Source organism: Tamandua tetradactyla, chromosome 14 (genome assembly GCF_023851605.1).
Source record: "Tamandua tetradactyla isolate mTamTet1 chromosome 14, mTamTet1.pri, whole genome shotgun sequence".
Classification (NCBI taxonomy): domain Eukaryota; kingdom Metazoa; phylum Chordata; class Mammalia; order Pilosa; family Myrmecophagidae; genus Tamandua; species Tamandua tetradactyla.
The window spans coordinates 54,181,965-54,202,479 of record NC_135340.1 but is presented as its reverse complement, the minus strand read 5'-3'; the positions used below and the strand labels follow the sequence as shown (position 1 = coordinate 54,202,479).

General features: G+C 38.2%; 1 long non-coding RNA gene across 1 annotated transcript in view; it reads left to right on the top strand.

Annotated features, from left to right (window-relative positions):
- LOC143655938 (uncharacterized) overlaps nt 1-20,515 on the top strand; it is a 22,073-nt gene extending 1,558 nt beyond the window's left edge. The window contains exons 2-3 of the long non-coding RNA XR_013162345.1: nt 8,298-8,999; nt 20,269-20,515. This is a non-coding gene — a long non-coding RNA (uncharacterized LOC143655938). The remainder of the gene's footprint in view (nt 1-8,297; nt 9,000-20,268) is intronic.

The following is a 20,515-nucleotide window of genomic DNA, read 5'->3' as shown; positions in this document are numbered from 1 at the left end:
ATGCTGGGTACAAAGCAAATAATTGTGCAGTTGTGTGGGGTGTTTTGGTTTGCTAAAACTTCCAGAATGCAATATATCAAAAATGGGTTAGGTTTTAGTTCTAAGGCCCTAAAAATGTCCAAACTAAGGCATCAACATGAGAATACCTTCACTGAAGAAAGACCGGTGGCATCTGGGGCTCCTCTGGTTCATGAGAAGGCACATGGCAATGTCTGCTGGCCCTTCTCTCCGGGGTTGGTTGTTTCCAGCTTCTGATTCCAGTGGCTTTCTCTCTGAGCTTCTGTGGGTCCTTGCTTACTCTTCTTGGGACACCTCTCTGAACTCCCTGTGTCATGCGGGTCCAGTCTTAGTGTCTCTGGGCGATTTTGTCTCTGAGCTCTCTTCAAAGTGCCTCCGGGCCTTTCTTTTCTCTCGTAGCTTCTCCTGGGGTGTTTTTCTTCTCTATCTCCAAATATCTCTGAGCTCTGAGCTGTCTGTGTCCTCTCATGAAGGACTCCAGTAAAGGATTAAGACCCACCTTGAATTGGGTGGGTTATATCTCCATGGAAACAACCTAATCAAAAGGTCCTACCCACAATGGGTCTGCACCCACAAGAATGGATTAGAAGCACATGGCTTTTCTGGAGTGCTTAACAGATTCAAACCAGCACATAGGGAAGTAAGTAAAGTGAATATGATTCCTACTGGCACCCCGCCCCTAATAGCTTATACATATAAGGTTTTCCTAACACAGAAGAATATTACCTTATGGGCGTTTTGTTTGTGCATGTGTCATCATACAAAACCCCACATTTATCGAGCAATGACCATATCCCAAACCCTCTTTCTAAGCAATTCCCGCATATTAACCCATTTCATACTCAGATCAACCAGTGAGGTAGGTACTATGTGTATCCCCATTTTACTGGTGGGCAAACAGTTTCAAGTGGGTGGACTAACTTGCTGGGTCATATGGCAGCTAAGTGGCAGAGTGGACATCAGAGCCTAGGCCAGCCAACTGCTTTGCTTCAGTGCGTAAACACTGGCCCTTTCAACTCTGACTTCATTTGGAAGTTCCACCCTCATCTCAAACTATAATGTGCCTGAAATAGAAACTCATTTTCAAGTTGTGAACGTCCCCCATTTCCTCAGGTGACTACTTTGTGCCAGACACTTATAAGATTGCTAATGCTCATAGTGCATGATACTCAGAAGTATTTCCACTTTGCAGAAAGATTCAGTCACTCCATTGAGGTCATGCAGTGAAGGTTTGTGTAGGGATTGAGCTTGTAAGCTTCTAAGTCAGCTTATAGGTTCAAATCTTTTACCTGCCCCTTACTATTTAAACTTTCTGTGCTTTTATCTCTTTGTATATGAAGTGGGGCTTCTTGGGGTTGTTATAAGGATTAAATGAATTAGTACAGGCAAAATATTTGATATCATGTGTGCTCAATAAATGTTATGTGAAAAAAAATGAGAGCCAAGATTTTATCTCAAGTTCTCTAGACTTCAAAAATACCTGATGCTGCATGGAAGGTGGTCCATGAAAGCACTGAAAGTAATGGTATTTGAATGGTGGGAATATGGAGTGACATTTCCTTATTTATAGTTTTTAAGGTATTTTTCAAGTTCCTTTTAATGAGCAGCCCATGAAGAGAAAAACACATTACAAAAACCACTGCATATTGAGCTCCAAATCACTCCTTTCTCCACATTCTCTCTTAATTTCACTGTCCCAGTCAGTTTGGAATCATATGTGCCACCTGCCTTTCCATGGACTTTCCCTGCAAACATCCGACTGCCCCTAAGTCCTAACATTCTTCCTTAGTAATGGTTTATATCCCTCCCTTTTTGTCTGTTTCCACTGCTGTGCCTGGTCTGGGCTCTATATCAGCTTCACAGGACATACTGCCATGAGGTTCCTTCCTCCAGCCTGATTCACCTGTCCTGTACCTGTTCAGACCCTCCGTGACTCTCTGGCAATGTGCATAGAGACAGCTGTTCCCTGGATGGATTTATAAAGTTTGGTTTATGGAGAGGCAGAAAGTGTCATAGCCTAGGGGGTCTTAGTTGAAGCTCTTTCCTTTACATTTAGGAAACTGATGCCCAGAGAGGTACCTTACTTTGTTCAGAGCTAGTGTGTTGCAGAGCCAGCTCTAGACCTCAGATCTCTTGACTATCAATCTTGGGCCTTTCTGAGTTGCCTTTCTGCAAAGCATTTCCATAGATGTCATTTTTTTTCTAATTCTGTACTGCATTCACGATGGGAACTATCTGGATGAGTTCGTTCGTTTGTTAGACCCTGTGGCTTGCTTTCCTCAATGAGTTTTGGGAAGAGAAGCCCTGGGTTCTGTGCCATTGATTTATTCCTACTTGCCATATCACCAGTGTTGATCATTACTCTTAAGAGTGGGATGGTTTGAGGGCAATATCCAGTCCTTAACACCACTACTAGAAAAGGAACCCTCAATATCTTGTCTTGGATGGTGGTCTTGTGGTTTCTATAGGAGGGTGAGGTGGATTGTCTACAGAGATGCCTGCCAACTGTCCCTCCCCTCCCTGTAATACATACACTTATCTTCCCATCAAGCGGTGGATTCTCTTTCCCTTCCCCTTCAATCTGCAACTTGCTCTGACCAATAAGATGTAGCAGAAGTGGTGTCATGTGACTTCCAGGGCTAGACCTTAAGAACTCTTGCACCTTCCACTTTTCCCTCCGGGAGCCAGTTGCAGTTAAAGAAGTTTGACTAAACTGCAGGGAAAAGAGGCCATCTGACAAGACCAAGGCCCTGGAGGATGAGAGACTCTGAAGGGAGAAAGGCTCGATTATCTCCAGCCATTCCAGTCACCCCAGCTAAGGTACTGGGTAAAGCCGTCTTGCACTTTAGACCCAATTGAGTCACCCCAGCAGAGACAGCCCTGTCAAACAGCTGTCCCTGTCAAACCCTGCCCAAACCATAGAGTAGTAAATAAATAGTTATTTGTGTTTTAAGCCTCTAAATTTTGGGTGGTTTGTTATGTAACCAAAGGATATTTATTATTTACAGAATAAAATTTAGTTTTAATGATCTATGCAAAAATGTTCCTTTGATAATGTAGAAACAAGAATTTTTTTATAAGGAATTGGAGAGAAAGTCATGTCATATTTTTCAAGGTTAGGCCACTGTTATACTAATCTTTATTTAAAGGAGATAGGCCTTCTCACATTTTGCTGTAGCTCTTTGAAGAATATTTTTGAAGACTTTCTATTGAGCAAAAAATGCTCACAATATTCTATTGTGGTAGGCAGCCTTGAAAATGGCTCCCAATGATCCTCATCTCTTGATTTTCATGCCCGTGTATAATCCCCTCCCCTTAAGTATGGCAGGACTTAATGATTTGTTTCTAATGAATAGAATCCAGCAGAAGTCATGGGATGTCATTTCCCAAGTGGGTTACAAAAAGACCATAACTTCCAGCTTGCTTCCTATGCTTTGATCTCTCTGTGTCTCTCTGCCTCTCTTTCTCTCTTTCTCTTTCTCGGTATCTTTGCTGTAATAGAAGTAAGCTGCCTTATTGTGAGTAGCACTAGAGAGAGGTCCACTTTTGAAGGAATGGATATATATATATTTTTTTTTATTAAAAAAAATTGACTAACACAACATTTAGAAATCATTCCATTCTACGTATGCAATCAGTGATTCTTAATATCATCACATAGATGTATGATCATCATTTCTTAGTGCATTTTCATCGATTTAGAAAAAGAAATAGCAAGACAACAGAAAAAGAAATAAAATGATAATATAGAGAAAAAATAAAAATAAAAAATACAAAAAATATATAAAAAACAAAAACAACAACAACAAAAAACTATAGCTCAGTTGCAGCTTCATTCAGTGTTTTAACATAATTGCATTACAATTAGGTAGTATTGTGCTGTCCATTTTTGAGTTTTTGTATCCAGTCCTGTTGCACAGTCTGTATTCCTACAGCTCCAATTACCCATTATCTTACCCTGTTTCTAACTCCTGCTGAACTCTGTGACCAATGACATATTCCAAGTTTATTCTCGAGTGTCGATTCACATCATTGGGACCATACAGTATTTGTCCTTTAGTTTTTGGCTAGACTCACTCAGCATAATGTTCTCTAGGTCCATCCATGTTATTACATGCTTCATAAGTTTATTCTGTCTTAAAGCTGCATAATATTCCATCGTATGTATATACCACATTTTGTTTAGCCACTCGTCTGTTGATGGACATTTTGGCTGTTTTCATCTCTTTGCAATTGTAAATAATGCTGCTATAAACATTGGTGTGCAAATGTCCGTTTGTGTCTTTGCCCTTAAGTCCTTTGAGTAGATACCTAGCAATGGTATTGCTGGGTCGTATGGCAATTCTATATTCAGCTTTTTGAGGAACTGCCAAACTGCCTTCCACAGTGGTTGCACCATTTGACATTCCCACCAACAGTGGATAAGTGTGCCTCTTTCTCCACATCCTCTCCAGCACTTGTCATTTTTTGTTTTGTTGATAATGGCCATTATGGTGGGTATGAGATGATATCTCATTGTGGTTTTGATTTGCATTTCTCTAATGGCCAGGGACATTGAGCATCTCTTCATGTGCCTTTTGGCCATTTGTATTTCCTCTTCTGAGAAGTGTCTGTTCAAATCTTTTTCCCATTTTGTAATTGGGTTGGCTGTCTTTTTGTTGTTGAGTTGAACGATCTCTTTATAAATTCTGGATACTAGACCTTTATCTGATATGTCGTTTCCAAATATTGTCTCCCATCGTGTAGGCTGTCTTTCTACTTTCTTGATGAAGTTCTTTGATGCACAAAAGTGTTTAATTTTGAGGAGCGTCCATTTCTTTCTTTCTTTCTTCAGTGCTCTTGCTTTAGATTTAAGGTCCATAAAATTGCCTCCAATTGTAAGTTTCATAAGATATCTCCCAACATTTTCCTCTAACTGTTTTATGGTCTTAGACCTAATGTTTAGATCTTTGATCCATTTTGAGTTAACTTTTGTATAGGGTGTGAGATACGGGTCCTCTTTCATTCTTTTGCATATGGATATCCAGTTCTCTAGGTACCATTTATTGAAGAGACTGTTCTGTCCCAGGTGAGTTGGCTTGACTGCCTTATTAAAGATCAAATGTCCATAGATGAGAGGGTCTATATCTGAGCACTCTATTTGATTCCATTGGTCGATATATCTATCTTTATGCCAGTACCATGCTGTTTTGACCACTGTGGCTTCATAATATGCCTTAAAGTCCGGCAGCGTGAGACCTCCAGCTTCGTTTTTTTCCCTCAAGATACTTTTAGCAATTCGGGGCACCCTGCCCTTCCGGATAAATTTGCTTATTGGTTTTTCTATTTCTGAAAAATAAGTTGTTGGGATTTTGATTGGTATTGCATTGAATCTGTAAATCAATGTAGGTAGGATTGACATCTTAACTATATTTAGTCTTCCAATCCATGAACACAGTATGCCCTTCCATCTATTTAGGTCTTCTGTGATTTCTTTTAACAGTTTTTTGTAGTTTTCTTTGTATAGGTCTTTTGTCTCTTTAGTTAAATTTATTCCTAAGTATTTTATTCTTTTAGTTGCAATTGTAAATGGAATTCGTTTCTTGATTTCCCCCTCCGCTTGTTCATTGCTAATGTATAGAAATGCTACAGATTTTTGAATGTTGATCTTGTAACCTGCTACTTTGCTGTACTCATTTATTAGCTCTAGTAGTTTTGTTGTGGATTTTTCCGGGTTTTCGACATATAGTATCATATCGTCTGCAAACAGTGATAGTTTTACTTCTTCCTTTCCAATTTTGATGCCTTGTATTTCTTTTTCTTGTCTAATTGCTCTGGCTAGAACTTCCAACACGATGTTGAATAATAGTGGTGATAATGGACATCCTTGTCTTGTTCCTGATCTTAGGGAGAAAGTTTTCAATTTTTCCCCATTGAGGATGATATTAGCTGTGGGTTTTTCATATATTCCCTCTATCATTTTAAGGAAGTTCCCTTGTATTCCTATCCTTTGAAGTGTTTTCAACAGGAAAGGATGTTGAATCTTGTCAAATGCCTTCTCTGCATCAGTTGAGATGATCATGTGATTTTTCTGCTTTGATTTGTTGATATGGTGTATTACATTAATTGATTTTCTTTTATTGAACCATCCTTGCATACCTGGGATGAATCCTACTTGGTCATGATGTATAATTCTTTTAATGTGTTGTTGGATACGATTTGCTAGAATTTTGTTGAGGATTTTTGCATCTATATTCATTAGAGAGATTGGTCTGTAGTTTTCTTTTTTTGTAATCTTTGCCTGGTTTGGTATGAGGGCCAAGTTGAATTCTTGATATTCTCACAAGCAGTGTGAGCAAACAAAGCTGTAGGCTGAGCTCCCAATCTGGGGGTTTGTACATGTGAAACTTAACCCCACAAAAGATAGGTCAAACCTACTTAAAATTAGGCCTAAGAGTAACCCCCCAAGAGAACCTCTTTTGTTGCTCAGATGTAGCCTCTCTCTCCAGCCAACACAACGATTAAACTCACCACCCTCCCCCTGTCTACATGGGACATGACTCCCAGGGATGTGGACCTTTTTGGTAATGTGGAACAGAAATCCTGGAATAAGCTGAGACTCAGCATCAAGGGATTGAGGAAACCTTCTCGACCAAAAGGGGGAAGAGTGAAATGAGACAAAATAAAGTGTCAATGACTGAGAAATTCAAAACAGAGTCGAGAGGTTATCCTTATGCATTAAATAGATATCACCTTGTTAGTCAAGATGTAGTGGAGAGGCTGGAGGGAAGTGCCTGAAAATGTGGAGCTGTGTTCCAGTAGCCATGTTTCTTGAGGATGATTGAATAATGATATAGCTTTCAGAATGTGACTGTGTGATTGTGAAAACCTTGTGTCTAATACTCCTTTTATCTACCTTATAACAGATAAGTAAAACATATGGAATAAAGATGAATAATAGGGGGAACAAATGTTAAAATAGAGTGAAATGCTGATGATTGATGAGGGGGAGGGGTGAGGGTATGGTATATATACATTTTTTTTCTGTTTTCTTTTTATTTGTTTTTCTGAATAGAAGCAAATGTTCTAAGAAATGATCATGATGATGAATATGCAACTACTATGTGATGATATTGCAAATTACTGATTATATATGTAGAACGGAATGATCAAAAGTTATGAATGTTTGCATTTGTTTGGTATTTATATGTACAAAACTACTTAATGACACAAAAAGTATTCAAAATATATTAAATTACAAATAGCATGTGTGTGTTACAAATGATTTAATTTTGTGAAAATTGAAGCAAAGCAAATATGCATGAAAAAATTGACAGTAAATACGTAGATCATTGATACTTTTCTTGTTTTATCTGTATTTTAGAATTTTCTACAGTGAATACTGTTCTAATTTGTTTGCTCACTGAATGTGATATACCAGAAACAATGGCTTTTAAAAGGGGGAATTTGTTAAGTTGCAAGTCTACAGTTCTAAAGCCGTGAAAATGTCTCAACTAAAGCAAGGCTATAGAAATGTCCAATCTAAGGCATTCAGGGAAAGATACTTCATTCAAAAAGGCCGATGACGTTCATGGTTTCTCTTCCAACTGCAAAGGCACATGGCGAACATGACGACATGTGCCAGCTTTCTCTCCAGGCTTCTTGTTTCATGAAGCTTCCCTGGGGGCGTTTTCCTTCTTCATCTCCAAAGTTCTCTGGCTGCATAGGCTCTGCAGCTCTTTCCAAAATAATTCCTTCTTAAAGGGCTCTGGTAAGCAGCCCCTCCTTGAATACGTAGAGACACACCTCTATGGAAATCATCTCTTTAAAAGTTACCACGCACAATTGGGCACATGTCCATGAATAATTTAAAAACACCCACCCAGCAACACTGAATGAGGATTAAAGGACATGGCTTTTCTGGCATCCACCACACATTCAAACAAGCACATTCACAATTTCATTTTTGACTTATTTCATTAGTTTTTAAACGTATTTCTTGAGTAATAATAATGATAATAATAATGATTTTTAAACTTTTCTAAATAACTATGTATAGTATTCTGTCAATTGTGTTAAGTATATATACAAAGAATCAGTGGAAACTTGTCAGAATGTTAGCGTTGATAGTTTCTGTGTGGTGGGATTATTTGGGATATTTAATGTTTTAGAAAATTTTAAAATTTTCTAAAATGAACATGTTTTTTATTTGATAATAAAATTTGAAAGGAAAAAAAGGCATTTAAGAAGAGCCTAATTCTTTTTTTTTTTTTTCTTCTGCATGTGAGAGTGACAAAAAGGCATCTGGGATGACGACATGCTGTCCGGAGACTGGTAACTGATACAGGGAGTCCAAGATGAGAAGCAGATATGAGGATAAGGATGAAGAGTTCTATTTCAGACTGGTGAAAATGAGGTGCCTGCAAGACATACAAGCAGAGATGGACAAGGCCAACAGGACACTGGATGCATGGGCCTGGTGCTCAGGGGGAGTTCAGGGTTAGAGAGACAGAGATTTAGAAGTCGTAAGAAGAGCCTAATTCTGATGGGGTCCGCCTACTGCTCATTTTGTCTTTCCTTTGGACCTGTGTCCAGCCAGAGAGCTAAAAGATATTATCACCCCTGCCCAGGCCAGTGCCCCCTTTTGTTTCCCTGACTGATGTGACCCTCCAGTTTCTGGTATCTTTTTTCTTTCATCTTATCTCGGGTCTTAAACTCCCTCATCTTGGGAAAACTTACTGATGAATGGTAAAACTTGTAAATTTTGTGAGATGTGTCAATGCCAAGATACAAGAATGTAAATAAGAAAAAAAAAAGAATGTAAATAAGGAGTTCACCCTCCAAATAATGGACATAACTCATTTGTGTGCCATCGGATTCCTCTGTGGCTGTGCTCCGTGCTCAGGCAGAATCTCCTAAACTCCCAGTTTACAGATAAGGACACAGCTCAGAGGGACTCAAAGCAGCTGGACAACTGTGCATGGATCTCTTTGGGTCCCTGTGTACGTATCTCCTGAAGTTCTGTGTATTTATGTGTACCCAATCCATTACTAAGTTCTGTTAAATATTGCTCTCGGGCGGGCCACGGTGGCTCAGCAGGTAAGAGTGCTTGCCTGCCATGCCTGAGGACCCGGGTTCGATTCCCAGTGCCTGCCCATGTAAAAAAAAAAAAATTGCTCTCTAAATAGCTCTTGATCTTTCAATTTCTCACCAATAGCACAATCTCACCTATCAAGCCCTACTGTGATGACCTTGTAGGTCATCTTGAACCCTTCTGCACCCTCTGTCCTCTCTCCATACAACAGCCAGACTGCTCATTTAGAGTGTTTAATCTGAACATACCAACCTGCCCAACCACTGTTGCTTAAGATTCTTTAGTGACTGCCCAGTGCCCTTAAGAACGACAAAACTCAACACAGCTCATAGAGCTCTTATGTTTACCTCATTTGTTCTCCTGCTTCATAGCTCACTCTTACCTCCCTCTTACTTCTGTTCCACCCTTATTCACCTTCCTTAATCCCTTGTACTCACTCACCCTCTCAACGACAGGGCCTTTGTGTGTGCTCTGCCAGGCACACCCTTACTTGGCCTCTAGTTAACTCTTTCAGAATTCAGTTCAAATGTTACCCCTTATTACCCCTCATTAGGTCACACCCTCTCTAGACATTCTTATAATACCTCCTACTTTTTGTTCAGATCACTAAATGCAGTTGCAATTTTACATTTATTTATTTGATCAGTGATTAATATTTGTTTCACACTAGACTGTAAGTTCCATGTGGCACATGGCAGGCACTGTCCCTAAGTTTCTTTTGTATCGCCAATCTCCAGTGTTGTTTTTTTAAAATTTATTTATTTATTAAAAAAATTAAGAACAAACAAAAACATTAACATATCATTCTGTTCTACATATATAATCAGTAATTCTCAATATCATCACATAGTTGCTTATTCATCATTTCTTAGAACATTTGCATCAATTCAGAAAAAGAAATAAAAAAACAACAGAAAAAGAAATAAAACGATAAGAGAAAAAAAAACGATTATACATACCATACCCCTTACCCCTCACTTTCATTTATCACTAGCATTTCAAACTAAATTTATTTTAACATTTGTTCCCCCTGTTACTTATTTTTATTTCATATGTTCTACTCGTCTTTTGACAAGGTAGATAAAAGGAGCATCAGACACAAAACCAATCTCCAACCTTGAGCATAATGCTTGGCCTGGTAGAGGAATGTGTAAAATTTTGTTTAATTTATGAACAAAGCCCAGTGACTTTTTTTATTTTTAAGATAGTCGTAATTATTGATTTGAAAATTATTTTTGTGAAAGTAGGAAAGAATGTTATTTATGAAGACTAAGTGGGAAAAAAAAAACAGAGTAAAACACAATTCTAAAGTCTCTTTTGAAGATTTCAGAATTTCTGATTGGCTCATTCTGGTCAGGACATTACCCAAGTGAAGACACAAATCAAGGGATCTGTACAGAATACATAGTAATCATGGTATTTAATGAGGCTGAGTTTTTCAGCAGAGCAAAGATACCTGCAAAGTGATAACAGATCCAGGAGAAAGGAAACACGAATAACTGCTCTACCATCAAGGTTTGTTTAAAGAGAAATCAGTCTCTCTTAAAATACTTAATATGATAATTCTTCTTAATATGAAGTTCTGTTTGAACGGTGGGTACTTTGGAAAACCATTTAAATGCTTTCTTCAAGTTTTCCTAAGTTATGTGATTGGGAAAAAAAAAACAAATCTAGCTTTATGAGCCAGTGGCTCAGAACCCGGTAGGACAGGGTAGGTAGTGTTTCCTTTATAGTGTCTTGAGTGACCCGGGTCTCCCTTCCATGTGCCCGTGAGCCTGGGGAGACACTAGGTCAAGTTTGGGTACTAGGTCACGATGGCATTCTAGCTGTTTCCATAGTTTTTTTTTTTTCTATTTTAATTTTTTTAATTAGAGAAGTTGTAGGCTTACAGAAAAATCACATAGAAAATACAGTATTCCCTAATACCCCTCACCCCCTCTTATTGACACTTTGCATTAGTGTTAATGCATACCTTTGTTACAATTGATGAAAGAATATTATGATTGTACTATTAATTATAATCCATAGTTTGCATGAGGCTATGTTTTTGTTCCCCCATATACCACTCTATTATTAATACCTTGCAACCCAGCGTCTGGTAACCTATATTCTAGATTCTGACTCTGAGGTTCTTATTATAATTAGCTCATATCAGCGAGATCATACAATATTTGTCATTTTATATCTGGATTATTTCACTCATCATAATGTCCTCAAGTTTCATCCATGTCATTGCATGCATCAGGACTTCACTCCCTTTAACGGCTGAACAATATTACATTGCATGTATATACCACATTTTGTTTATCCATTGATCAGTTGATGGACACTTAGGTTGCTTCCATCTTTTGACAATTATGAGTAATGCTGCTATGAATATCAGTGCTAATATTTGTTTGAGTCCAGTCCCTGCTTTCAATTCTTTTGGGTGTATTCCTAGTAATGGGATTGCTAGGCCATATGATATTTCTATACTTAGCTTTTAGACCCTAAACTGTCTTTCACAATAGCTGCACCATTTTACATTGCCATCAGTAATGAATGAGTGTTCCTACTTCTCTGCATTTTCTTCAACACTTGTTATTTCCTATTTTTTAAATAGCAACCATTCTAATGGGTATGAAATGGTTTCTTTTTTTGTCTTTTTTTTGCATGGGCAGGCACTGGGAATCGAACCCGGGTCTCCGTACAGACGAGAACTCTGCCTGCTGAGCCACCATCACACCACCCTGAAATGGTTTCTTGTGGTTTTAATTTGCATTTCTCTGATGGCTAATAATGTTGAGCATTTTTCCATATGCTTTTCTGGCCATTTGTATATCTTCTTTGAAGAGATGTCTGTTCGAGTCTGTTTTACTTTGCTAGATGTGGCTGGAATGCAATATACCAGAAGCAGAGTGGCTTTTTAAAAAGGGAACTTATTAAGTTACAGATTTACAGTTCTAAGGCAATAAAAATGTCCAAACTACAGCATCCAGGGAAAGGTACCTTCACTCAAGAGGGGCTGATGTCTGTCACTTGGGAAGGCATGTACCTGGCATATGCTAGTCCTTATTCCTGGTTCCGTTATTTCCAGCCTCTGATGCCAGTGGTTTCCTCTCTAAGCATCCGTGGGCCTTCACTTAGCTCCTCCAGGACACAACTCTGGGTTCTGACTTGCTTAGCATCTCATGAGAATGCACATGGCAACATCTTGGCTCTGCATCTCCAAACGTCCATGTCCAGGTGTCTGCTCTCTCTGTCGGCACTATGAGCATCTCTGAATGTCTGTGTCCCTGTTGGCTCTGAAGCAACTGTGTTTTCTCCAAAATGTCTCCCCTTTTAAAGGGACAGACATTTAATCTAATTACTTGATTAGATCAGTAAACTAATCAAGATCCACCTTGAATGGGTGGAGTCACATACTCATTTACTCAAAAGGGTGTGTCACATCTCCATGGGAGTAATCTAGACAAAAGGTCATGCCCACAATTAAGTGGGTCAAACTCCATGGAAACAATCAAATCAGAGGTTTCCACCCTACAATATTAAAACAGGATTAAAGGACATGGCTTTTCTAGGGCACACTTTCAAGCCAGCATAAAGTTTTTTGACCATTCTTTTTTATTTATTAATTTAAAAAAATTAACAACAAACAAAACATTAAAATATCATTCCATTCTACATATATAATCAGTAATTCTTAAGATCATCACATAGTTGCATATTCATCATTTCTTAGAACGTTTGCATCAATTTAGAAAAAGAAATAAAAAGACAACAGAAAAAGAAATAAAATGACAGCAGAGAAAAAAAAGATTATGCATACCATACCCCTTACCCCTCGCTTTCATTTATCACTAGCATTTCAAACTAAATTTATTTTAACATTTGTTCCCCCTATTATTTATTTTTATTCCATATGTTCTACTTTTCTGTTGATATGGTAGATAAAAGGAGCATCAGACACATGGTTTTCACAATCACACAGTCACATTGTGAAAGCTATATCATTGTTCAATCATCATCAAGAAACATGGCTACTGGAACACAGCTCTACATTTTCAGGCTTGACCATTTTTAAATTGGATTATTTACTTTTGGTGTATGTTGAAGAATTTTTAAATATATTCTGAATATTAATCCTTTATTGGATATGTGATTTCCAAATAGTTTCTCCCGTCATAAAGATTGTCATTTAACTTACATGATAAAGTCCTTTGAGAAACAAGTTTTTTATTTTGATGAGGTCCCATTTATCTATTTTTCTGTTGTTGCTTGTGCTTCTGGTATAAAGTGTAAGAAACTATTGCCCAACACAAAGTCCTAAAGGTGCTTCCCTACATGTTCTTCTAGGATTTTTATTGTCCGGATTCTTATATTAAGGTCTTCAATCCATTTTCAATTGATTTTGTGTGTGTTGTGAGGTAGGGGCCCTCTTTCTTTTTGCAAATGGAGGTCCAGTTCTCTCAACATCTATTGTTGAAGAGACTATTCATTCCCGATTGGGTGGACTTGCTAGTCTTTCCAAAAATCAATTGGTCATGGATATTAGAGACTATTTCTGAGCCCTCAATTTGAAACCATTGGTCTATATATCTATCTTTGTGCCAATACCATGTTGATTTGATCGCTGTAGTTTTGTAATAAGTGTAAATGACAAGAAGTCTCAGTCCTCTGGCTTACCCTTTCAAATAAATTTGATAATTGGCTTTTCCATTTCTGCAAAGTAGGCTGTTGGAATTTTGATTGAGATTGCATCAAATCTGTAAATCATTTTTGGATGAATTGACATCTTAACAATATTTAGTCTTCCAGTCCATGAACATGAAATGTCCTTCCTTATATTTAGATCTTCTTTGACTTCATTTAGCAAAGTTTTGTGATTTCCATGGTTGAACCTTGTAACCAAAATTTACATGCTGATTAAATTTGTGCCTAGATATTTGATTATTTTAGTTATTATCATAAATGGATTTTTTTCTTGATTTCCTCTTCAGATTGCTCTTTACAAGGGTATGGAAACACTGCTGATTCTTGCATGTTGGTTTTGTACCCCATCACTGCTGAATTGATTTAATACCTCTAGGAACTTTGTTGTAGATTTTCCAAGACTCTCTGTATATGGGATCATATAATCTACAAGTAGGGGACATTTTACTTCTTTCTTTCCAATTTGGATACCTTTTATTTATTTTTCTTGCCTAGCTGCTATGACTAGAACTTCAAGTACAATGTTGAATAACACTTGTGACAGTGGTCATCCTTGTTTCAGATCTTAGAGGGAAAGTTTTCAGTGTTTCCCCATTGAGTATGATATTAGATGTGGGTTTTTCATATATGTCCTTTATCATGTTGAGGATGTTTCCTTCTATTTTTATTTTCTAAGTGTTCTTATCAAGAAGGGATGCTGGGTTTTATCAAATGCCTTTTCTGCATCTATTGAGATGATCGTATGCTTTTTCCTTCCATTTTATTAATGTGGTGTATGCATAAATTGAGTTTCTTATGTTGAACCACCCTTGCATAGCTGGAATAAATCCCACTTGATCATAGCATATATTTATTTTAATGTGCTGTTTGTTGGATTCAATTTGCTAGCATTTTGTTTGTATATATATTCATAAGAGCAATTGGTTTGTAATTTTCTTTCTGGTAGTATCTTTATCTGGCCTTGATATAATCCTTGTTATTTCTTTCCTTCTATTGGCTTTTGGTTTAATTTGCTGTGCTTTCTTTAGTTCCTTGATGTGTACAGTTAGGTCTTTGATTTTTTTTTTATTGGCCTCATAGAATGAGTTAGGTAGTGTTTAGCTTGTTAATGCTGCTGGAAATGCAATATACCAGAAATGGTTGTGTTTTTTTTTTTTTTTTTTTATCCGCATGGACAGGCACTGGAAATTGAACCTGGGTCTCTGGCATGGCAGGCGAAAATTCTGCCTGCTGAGCCACCATGGCCACTCCATGGGTTGGCTTTTATAAAGGGAATTTATTAAGTTACAAGTTTACAGTTCTAAGGCCATTAAAAATGTCAGAACTAAGGCATCCAGGAAAAGATACCTTGACTCAAGAAAGGCCAATCTGGGAAGGTGTGTGGCTTGCATCTTCTGGTCCTTTGGTTCCTAGTTTCAAATAGCTTCCCTGGGGGCATTTTCTTTCTGCATCTCCATATGTCTTTATCTGTTGTCAGCTCTGAAGCTTTTTCCAAAATGGTTCTCTCTTAAAGGACTCCAGTTAGCCACCCACCTGAATGGGTAGAGACACATCTCCATCAAAATCACCTAATCAAAAAATCTCACCCACAATTGGGTGGGTCACAAATCCATGGAAACAAGTTAATAAAAAGATCCCACCCAATAATATTGAATCAGGATTAAAGAACATGGCTTTTCTGGGGTGCACAATAGTTTCAAACAGGCACAGGTATAGTTCCCTCCTCTTCAACTTTTTTGGAAGAGTTTGTGCAGGTTTTCTTCTTGAAATGTTGGGTAGAATTCGCCTGCGAAGCTATCTGGTCCTTCACTTTTTTTTGTTAGGAGGTTTTGATGATTGAGTCAATCTTTTTGCTTGTTATGCATCTGTTGAGATCTTCTATTTCTTGTCGAGTCAGTATGGGTTGGTTCATGTATTTCTGGAATTTGTCCATATCATCTAGGTTGTCTAATTTATTCATACCAGATGTTCATACTATCCTCTTATGATCCTTTTTATTTCTGTTGAGTCAGTGTTCTAGTTTGCTAGCTGCCGGAATGCAACACACCAGAGACAGATTGGCTTTTAATAAAAGGGGATTTATTTTGTTAGTTCTTCAGAGGAAAGACAGCTAACTTTTGGCTGAGGTTCTTTCTTACGTGGAAAGGCACAGGGTAATCTCTGCTGGCCTTCTCTCCAGGCCCCTGGGTTCCAACAACTTTCCCTGGGGTCACTTCTTTCTGCATCTCCAAAGGCCTGGGCTGAGCTGCGAGTGCTGAGATGAGGTATGGGGCTCAGCTGCTTCAGCTGTGCTACATTGCAGTCTCTCATTTAAGCACCAGCCAATTAAGTCAAACGTCATTCACTGTAGCAGGCACGCCTCCTAGCCGACTGCAGATGTAAATCAGCAACAGATGAGGTTCACATACCATTGGCTCATGTCCACAGCAACAGAACTAGGTGCCTTCACCTGACTAAGTTGACAACTGAATCTAACTACGACAGTCAGTAATAATGTCCCCCTCTCCATTTCTTTTTCTATTTGTGTCTTCTCTCTCTTTTTTCTTTCTCAGTCTAGGGCTTGTCAATTTTGTGGATTTTTTCAAAGAACCAACTTTTGGTTTTGTTAGCGATCTCTATTGATTTTTAAATTTCATTTATTTCTGCTCTAATCTTTGTTATTTTTTTCCTGCTATTGGCTTTTGGTTATTTTGCTGTTCTTTCTTTAGTTCCTTGAGGTGTGCAGTTAGGTCTTTGATTTTAGCTATTTCTTCTTTTTAAAGTTAACTGTTTAGGGGGTGGGCCACAGTGGCTCAGTGGCAAGAACGCTTGCCTGTCATGCCAGAGGACCAGGGTTCGATATCCGGTGCCTGCCCGTGTAAAAAAAAAAAAAAAAAACGTAAGTGTTTAGGTTTCTAAATTTCCCTCTCAGCACTGCTTTTGCTGTACCCCATTAGTTTTGATATGTTGTATTCTCATTTCCATTCATCTCGAGATATTTACTGATTTTCATTATAATTTCTTCTTTGACCCATTGGAAAGTTAAATACTGTGTTATTTAACTTTCATATCTTTGTGGATTTTCCTGTTGTTTGCCTGTAATTGATTTCCAGCTTCATTCCATTATAGTCAGAGAAGGTGCCTTGTATAATTTCAATCTTTTAAAATTTATTGAGACCTGTTTTGTGACCCAGCCTGTGGTCTGTCCTGGAGCGTGATGTATGTGCACTTGAGAAGAATGTATATCATGCTGTTTTGTAGTGCAATGTTCTATATGTTTGTTATGTCTAGTTCATTTATCATATTATCTAAGTTCTCTGTTTCCTTATTAATTGTGGTAGTTAGATTCAGGTGTCAACTTGGCCAGGTGAAGATGCCTAGTTCTATTGCTGTGGACATGAACCAATGGCATGTGAACCTCATCTGTTGCTGATTACATCTGCAGTCGGCTAGGAGGCGTGCCTGTTGCAGTGAATGATATTTGATTTAATTGGCTGGTGCTTAAATGAGAGAGCGCAAGGTAGCACAGCCCAGGCAACTCAGTATACCTCATCTCAGCACTCGTAGCTCAGTCCAGGCCTTTGGAGATGCAGAAAGGAGTCCCCCTGGGGAAAGATGTTGGAACCTAGAGGCCTGGAGAGAAGGCCAGCAGAGATCACCCTGTGCCTTCCCATGTAAAAAAGATCCTCAGTTGAAAGTTAGCTACCTTTCCTCTGAAGAACTGTACATTAACTAAATAAATCTCCTATTTTTGAAAGCCAATCTGTTTCTGGTGTGCTGCATTCCAGAACTAGCAAACTAGAACATCGATTTTCTGTCTAGATGTTCAATTTATTGAGGAAAGTCATGTAGTGAAGTCTCCAAGTATTATTTTATAGGAGTGACTCTTTTTTTTTCTTTACGTGGGCAGGCACCGGGAATCGAACCCAGGTCCTCTGGCATGGCAGGCAAGCATCCTTGCCTGCTGAGCCATCATGGCCAGCCCTCCAAGTATTATTTTAGAGGTGTATATTTCTCCCTTCAGTTTTGTAAAAAAATTTTTATTGATAAAACAACATACAAACACAAACATTCTTAACATACAAATATTCCATACTTGGTATACAATCAGTGGCTCACAATATTATCACATAGTTGTATATTCATCGCCATGATCATTTCTTAGAACATTTGCATCACTACTGAAAAAGAAATTAAAAAAAAACTCATATATACCATATTCCTTACCCCTCCCTCTCATTGACCACTAGTATTTCCATCTACCCAATATATTTGAACCTTGTTCCCCTATTTTTTCCTATGCCCCTTACCATTCCCTTTCATTGATCATTAGTATTTCAATCTACTAAATTTATTTTAACATTTGTTCCCCCATTATTCGTTTTTTATCCATACTTTTTACTCATTTGTCCATACCGTAGATAAAAGGAGCATCAGACACAAGGTTTTCACAATCACACAGTCACATTGTGAGAACTATGTCATTATACAATCATCTTCAAGGAACAAGGGTACTGGAACACAGCTCTACATTTTCAGGCAGTTCCCTCTAGCCTCTCTAATAAACTAAACTAAAAAGGGGATATTCATGTAATGCATAAGAATAGCCTCCAGGATAACCTCTGGACTCTGTTTGAAATCTCTCAACCACTGATGCTTTATTTTGTCTCATTTCTCTCTTCCCCCTTTTGGTCAAGAAGGTTTTCTTAATCCCTGCATGCTGATTCCCAGTTCATTCTAGTATTTCTGTCCCATGTTGCAAGGGACGTTTATACCCCTGGGATTCATGTCCCACTTAGAGAGGGGAAGGGTGGTGAGTTTTCTTGCCATGTTGGCTGAGAGGTCACATCTGAGCAACAAAGGAGGTCCTCTGAGGGTGACTCTTAGGCCTAATTTTAAGTAGGCTTAGTCTATTCTTTGTGGGGATAAGCTTCATAGGAGTCTCCCTTCAGTTTGCCATGTGTGCCTCATGGGTTTTGGAACACCGTTGTTAGGTGTAGAAATATTTATGATTGTTCTTTCTTCTTCGTGTTGGATCCTTTTATTAATAAATGGTGTCCTTCTTTGTAACTTTTCACTTAAAGGTTGAAAAGAGATGTTACATGCAAAAAGTATTAAAGAATTGAAGTAGCTAGAACCTTTCACTTTCAACTTATTTGTGTCTTTGTGTCTAAGACGAGTCTCTTGTAAACAACATATGGTTGTGTCATGCTTTTTCATCCATTCTGTCAACTTTTGTCTTTTGACTGAGTTTAATCCTTTAACATTAAGTGTTATTTCTGTAAAGGCAGTATGAGCTTCAGTCATCTTTTCCTCTTGGTTTTATGTCATGTCTTTTATTTATTTATTTATTTATTTATTTATTTATTTATTTATTTATTTATTTATTTATACCTCTCTTTCCCTGTATTGCAGCCTCCTTTTCTGTATGGTAGATCTTTTGTGCTGTTTCTGACTGACCCCTTTCTCACTTTGGTTCCTGTATATTTTTAAAATACCTTTAAAAAATAAGTAATAGGGGGAACAAATGTTAAAATAAATTTAGTTTGAAATGCTGGTGATCAATGAAGGGAAGGGGTAAGGGGTATGGTATGTAAAATTTTTTTTTCTGTTTTTGTTTTATTTTTCTGTTGTCTTTTTATTTCTTTTTCTGAAATATTGATGCAAATGTTCTGGGAAATGATCATGATGATGAATATGCAACTATGTGATGATATTGTGAATTGCTAAGTGTATGTGTAGAGCGGAACGAGCATGTGTTGGGAATGTTTATGTATCTTGTAATTTTTTTTAATTAATAAAAAATATTAAAAAAACACCTTTAAAAGATACCAACATAGCTTCAACAGCATATATGTTCTCTGCTTCCATATACCCCTGTTTCCACTCTTTATATTCTTTCTTTCCCACATTACCTCTTTCTATTTTGTGAGTCCATTATGAGGAAATATGCTTTTTCCTTCTTCAATTATATTCTGACTCTTATAGGAATTAAATAGCTGTGGATGGTGGTTGCCTCTGGGGAGCAGAGCTAGAGAGAGAGGAGAGTTACTTTCATTTCTCATTTGTTTGTTTTTCTGAACTATTTAATTAAAAAAATTATCATGTTCTGTTTGGTAAGAGAAAAAAGTTTAGAAATTTTGTCACACAGGACTAAAGAAACAAAAATATTTTTTCTTTAGAATATTAGTAAGTCTAGAAGTTTTATTCCTTGTCCCCTTAGTATAGGTTAGGTCTACAGGTAGTTTCTGTGGTAGGAAGGAACTGAATAAGGGCAGGATCATGGGGTACAAAACACGGCTTCTAAGCAGTCGAGTCTGGGAAATGGGCACAGTAGATGTGGCTTGATAACGGCCTTTACAAGCACACAGGATCAGGCAGAGGATCTGAGCCTCTCTGCTCACATGCTGTAAAAGCAGGCCACATTCGGACACACCCAGACACGGGGTGCCCTAGCACCTTGCAGGCCAAATAAGCACCTTCTAGCCTGAGACTCTTGTCCCCAGCTCAGCCACACTCTCAGCAGGAGCCTTGCCAGTCAGGAACCCTGCTCCTACAGGATCCCCCTGATCACAGCTTCTTGGGGCCCAGAGTGGATCTGCTCCTAGAAAGGTGGGGTGTTGAGGAATCTCGGGTGAGTATAACTCATGTCCTGTTCCAGAGCCAGCCATAGAGCACCTATGGGTGCCTAGCACCCCTCAGGACCCAAGGGCCCCCCTCCTCCCAGAGCACGGCACCCTCTTGACCTTTGCT